The sequence below is a fragment of the Prionailurus bengalensis genome, chromosome A1 (assembly GCF_016509475.1).
Source record: "Prionailurus bengalensis isolate Pbe53 chromosome A1, Fcat_Pben_1.1_paternal_pri, whole genome shotgun sequence".
Classification (NCBI taxonomy): Eukaryota; Metazoa; Chordata; class Mammalia; order Carnivora; family Felidae; genus Prionailurus; species Prionailurus bengalensis.
In genome coordinates, this window is record NC_057343.1 from 226,154,363 (window position 1) to 226,165,569 (window position 11,207).

Sequence of the window (11,207 nt, forward strand, 5' to 3'; positions counted from 1 at the left end):
CCAGGCTGCAGGAGCGTCTCGGTGACTCAGCCGGTTAAATGTCTGCCTCCTGCTTTCGTCTCAGGTCATGACTCTGCGGTTCATGAAATCGAGCTCCACGTTCGACTCTGTGCTGATAGCATAGAGCCTGCTTGGGATTCTTTCTGTCCCTCTCTCTATTCACCTCCCCCACTCTCTCTCTCTCTCTCAAAAGTATAAATAAACATTTATTAAACACACACACACACACACAACGTCCTAGGCTACATATTGTTAGAACTTGTAGTTGAGTTTGCTGGTTGGCCAATGAACTCACAAGTGTCAGTAATATCCTACATGAGTGGTAAGACTTTCACTATCTCCACAAAGATCTCTGGCCCAAAGAGTGGAGTTTGATAGTAATTCTTGCTACAAGAAAAAAGCAAACAAAACAAACAAAACAAAACAAAAATCCTAGGAACTAACAGTGGCTCTGGGAAAATGTAAATATGGATAAAAAATAAATATTTTATAACATAATAAAAATAAACATGTGTGAATGGATAAATGGATAAGTATAATGTCATACACTTAATACTCTAGCGGAAACTCACGTGTGCTTCAACATGAGTACAAAAGTACTGAACTTCTACTTTAGAAAGGTGTGTTAGTCTAGGGAAGATTTTGAGGAAGAAACATCATCCCAACTGATTATCCATATATCTATCTACCTATCATCTATCTATCATCTATCCATCTATCTATAACCGAAGGCGGAACCAGGGAAATCATTTATTTAGTACAAAGCACGGTTTAAATTGTCTTATATGCATAATCTTATTTATTATACACAATAACTCTGTAAATGAGATCCCATACTCCTACTTTATAGAGCCAGTGGAGGAGGAATTAATATGTATTCCTGTGCAATAGGTATTATGCCAGCTTTCTATATGTTTTTGTTCATTAAAAAAAAACTTCAATGCTTATTTATTTTTGAGGGAAAGAGACAGAACATAGTGGAGAAGAGGCAGAGAGAAAGGGGGATACAAAATCCGAAGCAGGTTCCAGGCTCTGGGCTGTCAGCACACACAGCTGGACACCGGGCTCGAACTCACGATCTGTGAGATCACGACCCGAGTGAAGTCAGGCGCCCAACCAACTGAGCCACCCAGGCACCCCTATTCTTGTTTAATACTGAGAACAATGCAGGAATGTAGGTTTTCTTATTGTTATTTTATATATGAAAAAACTCAAGTTAAAGAGAATGATTAATGTGCTGAAGGTCTCAGTCCCAAAATAATAGTCGAGACATAATTTGAACCCAAGCTTTTGTATTCCTACTCCACAATGTGGAAAAAGTCCCTTTAAGGTCAGAGAAAATGTGAATTTAAGGAGTTATAAACACACTTGGCAGAACATCAGATCTTTATTGAACCTATTATTCTACTCACTGTACACAACATCTCCTGAGTAGAGAAGCTGTTTTCTAAAGAGGTCTATGAAAGTCAACTCTATCTTGATGTTTAGGAAAAATATGCATTATAATGGAAAAGTGACATATAATTTATTTGAAGTCTTTCTGTATTTCACTTTTTATAGAAGTTTCCTATTATGCAGAAGTTGAGATAGGAAAAAAATTGGTGTAGAGAAAGACGATAAGTAGATTCAGATAAATAAATTATCCACATATTTTCACAAAGCATATAATTATCTCAATGTCTTTGCTTTCAAATTACAAGGCACATGATATCTATTGAAGAGTAACACATGTAATAATTTACGCAGTAAATTGTGTTATTTTTAAAGAAGATTTTTCATTTTAAACTTGCATTAATATTACATGAGTGTATCTTATCATAGTAGCACCCAGCCAGTTAAAATGTAGGGTAAATGAAATAACATAATATTTAAGAACCTGGGATCTTAGATCCTATAATGATTTATTTATGAGCCATCTGGTTATACAGACAAGATACTATGGTCAAATGTGCTCTATATGCATGGAAAGAAAGAATCATTCAGAAAGAAATAATTAGGTTTTATGAGTTAAATCCCAAGGCATGCCGTAGGATTTAGGTAACTGACTTTTGTTGCGAGTGAAAACATTGTACAAATACATATTATAGTGTATATAATAGAGTGTTATGTGGTTAGAACATTATCATATATATGTGCACATGCACATACTTATTGCATCACTTCACCATAGCAAGAGGAGCTTAGAACTACAACATTTTATCTAGGGGATTATAAATGCAACACGAGGAGTATGACTCATTCTGAATTCTTAAGGGACGTCAACGGAACCCAAGGGGTAATGGCCTCCCATTTCTGTTAGTACCGTCATTAATCAATTTTTGCCTCCCCATCTGTCACATGTCTTCAGTGGACATGCACAAATGCCTATCGAGGGTCGTACGTGGGATGGGATGGGAGATGGTAGGAAACCATTTCAGTTTCTTTTTGATGGATTCCTAATTTAAGTGCTGCTCATGGATGGGGTAAAATTAATTGACTTCCAAAACAAGTAGAAAGGATGTAGATTATAACAAGCCCAAAGTCTTTTTCATAATAAAAAAAACATGACTCCCTCGAGCGTAGCCAAAAATCGAAATGAAAAGTATTCTCCAATCTGTAATCAATGTGGCAAGCCAAGACAACTAAAATTAAAAGCAAAATCTGGAACAGTTTCAAGGCATCGTGGACGTGAGTCTGATAATAAGCTGGAAGTACACCAGAGCATAGCATACAGTACATATGTTGGACACTGCGCAATTCCATTATGCCATGTACATTTGCTAGGATTTTTATGGTGCTTCCCACCCCTGCAAGGTGTGGAATATGGCCGCCTTACCCATCTATACATTCTGGACATCTATTATATCTATAACAATGCAAATAAAAACTTAACAACGGTGCATGGGAGTGTCAGATGCTGGAGCTCTACACAACAATTATAAATACCATTTATCTTTGTTTTTATATTAATAACCTATCCCTTTTTTGCTGTGAAGATGAATAATCTTATCATTGGTTGGATGATGGAGGCTTGGATAATCTGTGCTACCAAACAAATACAAAAATGAAAATAGATATCAGGTCTCACCTGCAGGGAAAAACTGCTTCATATACCCAAGAATTTTGGGGGGAGGGTGGGGTGGAAAGAGGCACCCAAATATTTGTAAGTACTTATTATTTTCTCCAAGCATTTATATGATTCAAATAATGTGCATCCATGTGCATATATGAGGTTTATATCTAACAATAAACCATACAGGACATAGTGCAGAATTTATCAACAACACCCTATTTCTGTGTGTTCATGTCCTATAGAGGATAGAAATATATACCTCCCAGGAATGTGAGCTATAGGGCTGTGAGACATCAAATAGAGTGGGAGTTATTGGGCCCATAGATGTAAATTTATTTTAATAGATACTTCTCTTGTTTGCTTATTATAGACATTTTGATACTAAATGTCAATTGAATATAGAATATTATAATTTGCTACATGGTCTCGATAATTATATTTTCTTATTTATAAGACTGTACGCTTTTTTGTCTTTTTTTTTCCCCAATGTTTGTTTATTGTTGAGAGAGAAGGAGAGAGCAGGGGAGGGGCAGAGAGAGAGGGGGACCGAGGATCGGACTGTGCCGACAGCAGATAGCCCACTGTGGGACTTGAACTCACGAATCTCGAGACCATGACTTGAGCCGAGGTCTGATGCTTAAGTGACTGAGCCACCCAGGCAACCCTAGAAGATTTTGTGGATTATATACAAATAGTTTAAAGTTTCAAAATTTGAATAAAATATTTAAACTTCTAAAGAACATAGGCCAGAGAGAGGGTGTAACAGATTTCAGAACTGTCTAAGTCAATATACCTAGCTATCTAAATTGAGGGGAAACGGGCAATTCAACAATAATATTTGGGTACTTCAATACCTCACTTTCAATAATGGATAGAGCATCTGACAGAAGATTAACAAGAAAATAGAAGCCATGAAAAGCAATGTAATCTATTTAGACCCAACAAACATCTATAGAACACTCCCCCCAGCAGCATTGGAATATGCATTCTTCCCAAGGGCAAATGAAACATACTTCAGGACAGACCATGTGTTAAACCATAATATGAGGCTCAACAGATTTTAAAAGATTGAAATTGTAGAACGCATGTTCTTCTACCAAAATGGAAAAACATTAGAAATTGATAATTCACCAATTTTTGAATTCACAAAATACGTTGAAATTAAACAACACACGCACTCCTAAATAATTAATGGTTAAAAAGAGAATTCACAAGGGCAATTAGAAAATACTTGAGATGAAAAAAAAAAAAATGAATGCAATGTGCCAAAATCGTATTCTGATAAAGCAGTGCTTATAGGGAAATTTACATCTGCACATGCCTATATGAAAAAAAAAATAAATTAAGATTTCTAACCAATAACCTAACTTTTCATCTGATGGAACTAAAAAAAGAAGAGCCAACGAAGCTTAAAGTAGCAGTAAAGAAATAATCCAGATTGAAGAGGAAGGAAATGAAACAGAATTAAAAAACAACAGAGAAAATAAACCCCAAAATGGGCTCTTTGAAAAGCTCAGCAATTAACTCTGCGTGTTTAACTTAATTTCGAACTGAGGAATCCATCCTTTAAGAATTATATGTGTGAGCTAGCAGGTGGAAAAGTGTGTTCTTGGCCTTGAAGCCTTCACTGGCATTCTTGACCGCACATGGCAGAGTAAATTTATGACAGTTCAAATACCGATAATGAGAAAACATCTTGGACTGGATATACTGATATCTTTAGGACAGAAGTCACAAGAACAAATTCTCTCTAAATATGTAAAATAATTCCTAAGGAAAGGAATTAGTTATAAGGACAGTTGTAGGTGTTTCTTTCCAAGGGTGGAAATGGTAGTGTGAGATGAGGTACGCAAATAGAGTTAGCTGCCTTGCACAGCAGCTGACACGTAAAACAAAATAAAGTTCCAGAAAATTTTCTGTGATCCTCTGGTTAGCAAATCTGAACAAGGATAACGATCCAGTTCTTTTTATGAAATACTGGTCATTTTTCCGTGACACAAGCTTGTCATATTGCAACTATCCTTCTGTCACCGTTTTCTATGCATTAGGATTTTCATCAACTGAATAATAAGAAAAATAGGTTTACTGGTTCTCACTATGCCATCTGTAGATTAGGGCCATAGGCCGGCTTACAATTACCGAACATTTATCAACATTACCAAAAATATGCTAATTGGATTAGACCAGCTACTAGTAAGCAAACAATCTGAAGAGGCAACTTCTTTTCATTTTGTATCTTTAGCACCTAGGAGAGTGCCTGGCGTATAGTAGGGATTCAGTGAATACTGGTTGAATGAATTGACTCAATCCACAATGTCAGCTCAATATATTTGACCCAGAAAAGATGGAGGATTTCAATCAGTTATCAATGAACTAATCAAAAATTTTCACCTGAAGAGCCTAAAACGCTTCAATGAGATGCTATACCCCGAAATTAGTCAGGGATTGTATCACGTATTGTTACCGTGATTTTGTCTGAATTTTTGTGTTGTATTTTATTCATGATACTTTCCTACAAAGCATACCACTATGCTTTCTGGCTTAAAACTACACATATTTATTGTCTCAGAGTAGCTGTGTATTGGAAATCTGGCATAGCTTTGCTGTATCCGCTGAGTGTGGATCTCTCCATCAGTCTCATCCAGTCCTTGATGGTAGCTAGGACAGGAGTCTCCATCTGCACACTTCCCTAGGTTGGTATTCCTCCTTGGCCACGTGGTTGTTGGAAGCATCCCATTTTGGGGATGCTGGGCAGAGAGCTTCTTTGCTTGCTCTTGTCACACGCTTGGATCCTAGGGGTCACCTGCAGTTCTAAGCGGGATTCGCCAGCATGGCTGTTTGCCAAAGGGAGAGAGAGAGAGAGAGAGACTAAAGTACGCACTAAAATTGTAGGTAATATAGTCACATTTACATATCCAAATATTCTGTCACCTTTTATATCCTACTGGTTAGAAGGATGTCACAGTCTTGCCCACAGTCAAGGTGAAGGGCTCATACAAAGGTCTAACACTAGAAGGCCAGAAACATGGCAGCCACCTTTAAAGTCTGTCCCCTGTGGGTAGGGGGAGACCTAAGCTGTTTACAAACAACATTTCTGTTGTACTGACAGTAAGAAAAAAATAATAATAATAGGAACTCACATTCAGCTTAGAAGTTCTAGCTTATCTTAGAGAACGTATGAAAAAGGATCAAAAAAGAATGTTGTGAGAGTTGATACCAGACTTGGTAACAAATTTCAAAAGGATTTTTGACAAGCCAAAAAAATATAATTAGCTCTGAATTCTAACAACTGAAAGATGAATAGCTTGTTCACATCTCCCAGCCTCGGCTGATCCACTGCTCGCGGACATGGACGGATCGCTTCCCTTCAAGATGCCTCCTGAAAGCACGGAGATTAGTGATGAGTAAGGATGGGAGAAAGTACATTCTGTTGCACAGTGGAGATGTTGAGATTGAGGCAAGCCTTACATTTTTAATTAATTAATTAATTAATTTTAATTATTTATTTATTTGGAGAGGGAGAGAGTGGGAGCCTGTGTGGGAGGGACAGAGAGAGGAAGGGAGAGAGAGAATCCCCAGACAGGCTCTGCACTGTTAGCACAGAGCCTGACACGGGGCTTGATCTCACAAACCGTGAGAGCACGACCTGAGCAAAATCAAGAATGGGTCGCTTAACCAACTGAGCCACCCAGGCGCCCCTTACATTTTTAAATCATAGGAAAAATACTCAAGAGGAAAGAGAGGGGTGCTTAGTCTGCATTCATGAAGCCCAAAGAAATACGCTTTTAAAAAAAGAAACTGAGGGGCCCTTGAGGGGCTCAGTCGCTTGAGCGTCCCACTCTTGGTTTCAGCCCAGGTCATGATCTGCTCTGGCAGTGTGGAGCCTGCTTGGGATTCTCTCTCTCTCCCTCTCTCTCTGCTTCTCCCTAACTCACGCTCATGTGCTCTCTCTTTCTCTCTCTCTCTTAGAATAAAATATAAAATAAAATAAAATATTTAAAAGAAGGGACTAAAATTAGAACCTTAGGTAATCTCCCAAAATGTGGAAGAATATAGTTAAGGCAGCATAAGGCCCTAATTAAAGAAAGAAAGCCCCCTGGTTGAGACCAGTCCTTGCTGCAAAGTGTTGGTCCACTTTGGACCTCCTTGAGATGTGGAGGCAGAACAGTAACTGCCTGCACTTTCAAGGCTGTTTGAGGCTTCAAGGGGATTGTGTTTATTAAATCAGGTCTGTTTGAACATTCTCAGAACCAAAGAAAATGTTTTGAATTTCAAAGCAATTTAAGCTGTTTGGAGGTGTCTATTTAAAGTGACACTATGAATGGGATTAATCATTAATTAATCTAAGGCTTCTTAAAAGTAGTTACATATTTATGGATTTATAAATAGAATAGCGTGTATCAACTGAACATTCAATTTTAAGAAAGAGCTAATAAGGTTTTGGATTTGTAAATATAACAAATTTGGTATCAAATGTCAACAATAAAATGCCAACTAGTCTTTGTCTAAAATAGTAGCTGCTAATTTTTAAATTAAAAGCAGGTGATTGAAGTCATTGCAAATAAGGGGCCTCTGGGTGGCCTGGGTGGCTCAGTTGGTTGAGCATATGATTCTTCTTTTGGGCTCAGGTCATGATCCCGGCTCAGTCTATTCTCAGGGCTGAGCGTGCAGCCTGCTTTGGATTCCCTCTCTCCCTCTCTCTCCCCCAAATAAATAAATAAAAGAAGCAATTCCGTCCTGGATTAAACCTCTATTACAGAAGACCTTTACTTAACATTAAAAATCCTAGCATAGCAGGAGGCATTGTCTAGATGCTGGAGGTGAGTGTGTGACTTTATCTGGAGGGGATCATTCACACGGTTCTCTCCCTTCCTAGATTGTGGTTGCTCAGTGCACCGGGCCTATGACTGTATCTCCCACGGCTTTACAGGAGGAGCAGCATGGTAACACCTACAGCATGTGATACCATCCGTCACCTAAAATACGGATTCAGAATTATGGAAAATATTCTTTTATATGAGCATTAGGCAACTGTAGTAAAGTTGAACATCACTTTTCTATTTGAGAACCTATGACTTGATTCCCGAAGGGATCCAGTATGCTGATGAGAATCCGCTTAAGGTCAGCTCCCACCGGATCATACACACTGATTTCAATATTGGAAAGTGGGATCCTCTTATCTAAAGTAAGAGGAGGTGTCCACAGTGTATTAACTTTATTGCCGTATAACAAATTACCAAAAGCGTAACAGTTCAAAAGAACCCGCAAGCGATTATTTCACAGTTTCGTGGGTCAGGAGTTCAGGCACAGCTTAGTCGAGTCCCTTGTACAGGGTTTCACATGGCCTGGGCCACGGGCTGATCTGGGGCTGCACTCTCATCCGAGCCCCCAGGGCTTGCCCCAGACTCACTGGGTTGTTCCCAGAATTCACTCCTTTGCAGTGTAGAAGAGCCATGGTAGATTGCTTTTCAGAGGCCAGGAGGAGAAGGAAGTGCGATCCTAAGATGCTCTCTCTTCATTAACTGTGTAATCTACTGATCAGGGACCTTAATTGTCTTTAAAAATGTCTTCACGTTTGCCATATTGTGTTGCCCGTGTGGGAGTGACTTCTAGCATCTTCGCAGTACCAGTCCACACTCAAATGGAGGAAAGGGGGCTCTATGGGTAGTGTATACCAAGGGGTGGGAATCCTGGGGAACTTCTTACAATTCCATCTATTATAGAGGACCTCCCTGTGAAAATTAACCTGTCAGTAGAACAATATGAATGAGAAAGATGAATCTTATGTATTTATTAGTAAAAAAGGGTCACAAAACCTTGAGAAGTTGAGTTTATGTAATAATCCACTTTATTTCACCTTACTTAAATGACATAGAAAAGCAAGATTTTCTTATAGTATCTATATTTTTTTCAAAATGATGCATTTATTTACTATAAGCCTAAATGGAAAAGGTAGTTGATCTTTATTTGGTGTCTTCTGTATAACTGATATTGCTAATGTTGATTAAACAGATTTTATATCATAATTAGTAACAGTCTATTTGTGCCCAAAGAAAAGTGAAATTGTCACAGTGATATAAATTTCAATGGGAAAAAAAGCTACAATGATTAAATATGATATTTTGTATATCAGGAATGAGCTCAGAGATAATCCAGATGGTGGAAAATATTAAAATCTAAAAAAGGAAGATATTTTTAAATTTAACTCTGTCAGTGCAAAATCTTCTTCTAATTTTATTTTTGAAAGAACACCATTGACATGACCACAGAAGTCTGAAAAAAAAAACATTTATTGAGCAACTGTTCATAATAACTTACCATATCACATAGGTACTAAAAAATATGTATACTATATAGAGGCAGAATGTTTAAGCAAAGTTTTGTGTCCATGAGAATTGGCATGGGAAAGAAAACCTTGCATTTACTCAGAAAGCATATTTGCATCTTATCAAAGAGTTGAAAATGTCCCTGTTAATGTATACAGTTTTTTTTGTAATAGAAGTCAAATAGTTAAAAAATATATATCATGGTGGTTTTTTTAATAACCTTAGCTGGAATTCTCTGATATTGGTAAGAAGTCATCTCTGATACTTCAGTAGCATTTTGCATATGATTAGAAGCAATGCTTTTGCATTTTGTTCTGAACACTTATTTTTAACTTGTCAAATGCTGCTTTAACAGAGAGTGGTCCTGCATACTTTTGACGGCCAAGAGCTGTGCTGTCACAGCAAAGGAAATCAAGTGGCCTGAATATGACCAATTAATTCTAAAGCTGAGGTCACAAAGGATTTTTTAATGTATGGAACAAATACACATGTGCGTGCACACGCGCACACACACACACACACACACACACACACACACAAAGCGATAGGATTAGAAATGGAATTGATGTAAATTCATGTAACAAAAGTATTTAAAGATAGTCTGATCCCTTGAAAACACAAAGAAACATAGATTGCCTCCTATACGTAAGGTTCAGCAGACTTCGTAATGAGAGCTTAATCCTTTTTTGCCGTTAGATCATTTATTCACTTTCGTTTCAAGTCATATTCCTTGAACTGATACAGAATTTACATATGTCTCTTCATTCAAATGTGTCATTAAGATGCAGGCTATGTTACAGGGCTTGAAAATGATCTTCAGACATCTGTCTCTGGAACACTTAAGAAGCTAGCTACTCCAAACAGACCCTGGACAGTTCTCATCAGAATATGTCCCTGATGCTGAGAATTAGCATGAGAAATAACTTAAAAGCAGAATTTTATCATTGTGTGAGTAAGGTCAACACTGTGGAGTTTATGCAAGCAGTGAAACACGCATTTGGCAACTCTGGGGAACAATGTTCCTATTTTGCATTGTCATACCTACCATGAAGCACATAGCACATTCTGAAAAAGAAAGAGAGAGATGGAATTTTCATCTAAAAAAACCTCAAATCTTGATGTAGGAAGATTTCATTTGGGTCCAATTCATAGCATCCTCATTGGGCTGATCTAGTGGGGGAGGGCAAGGAATGGAGCTAGAGTAGACACAGGATTTAACATTTATGGAAATTTCTTATAAAATAATGATCTATAATATCAAACAGAGAAAATCACTGATGAATTACAGACACAAAGGAGTCTGTGAGTTTGTGTGCCTGAATTACTGATTAGTAAAAATATGGAGAAAGCTGACATATTTGTCTAAACTAAATTGATGATTAAATACCCTGAGCCTGTTGTTATCTCTTGTATTAGTTTTCTATCACTGCTGTAGCAAGTTCTATCACAAACATAATACAACCATTTATCACAGCTCTGTAGGTTGGCTGACTAAGTGAGCTTGACTGGGTTCTCAGCTTAGGGTCTCACAGTGCCAAAATCACTATGTGAGCTGGTCTGGACCCATAGCTGGAAGCTCTGGGAAAAAACAGAGAGGGAAAGGAAGAAGGAAGGAAGGAAGGAAGGAAGAAAGGAAGGAAGGAAGGAAGAAAGGAAGAAAGGAAGGAAGGAAGGAAGGGAAGGGAAGAGGGTGGGAGGGAAGAGAGACAGGAAGGAAGGCAGGCAGGCAGGCAGGAAGGAAGGAAGGAAGGAAGGAAGGAAGCAATCTACTTCCAAGCTTATGTAGGTTTTGGGAAGAATTCAGCCCCTTGTGGCTGTAGGACTAAGGT

The 11,207-nt window shown here is 38.0% G+C and overlaps 1 non-coding gene across 1 annotated transcript; it reads left to right on the forward strand.

Moving 5' to 3' along the window:
* Positions 1-241: 241 nt before the first annotated feature.
* Positions 242-395, forward strand: LOC122496705. The gene has a single exon (XR_006300909.1). It is a non-coding gene; the product is annotated as a small nucleolar RNA SNORA62/SNORA6 family (small nucleolar RNA).
* The last annotated feature ends 10,812 nt before the right edge of the window (positions 396-11,207 follow it).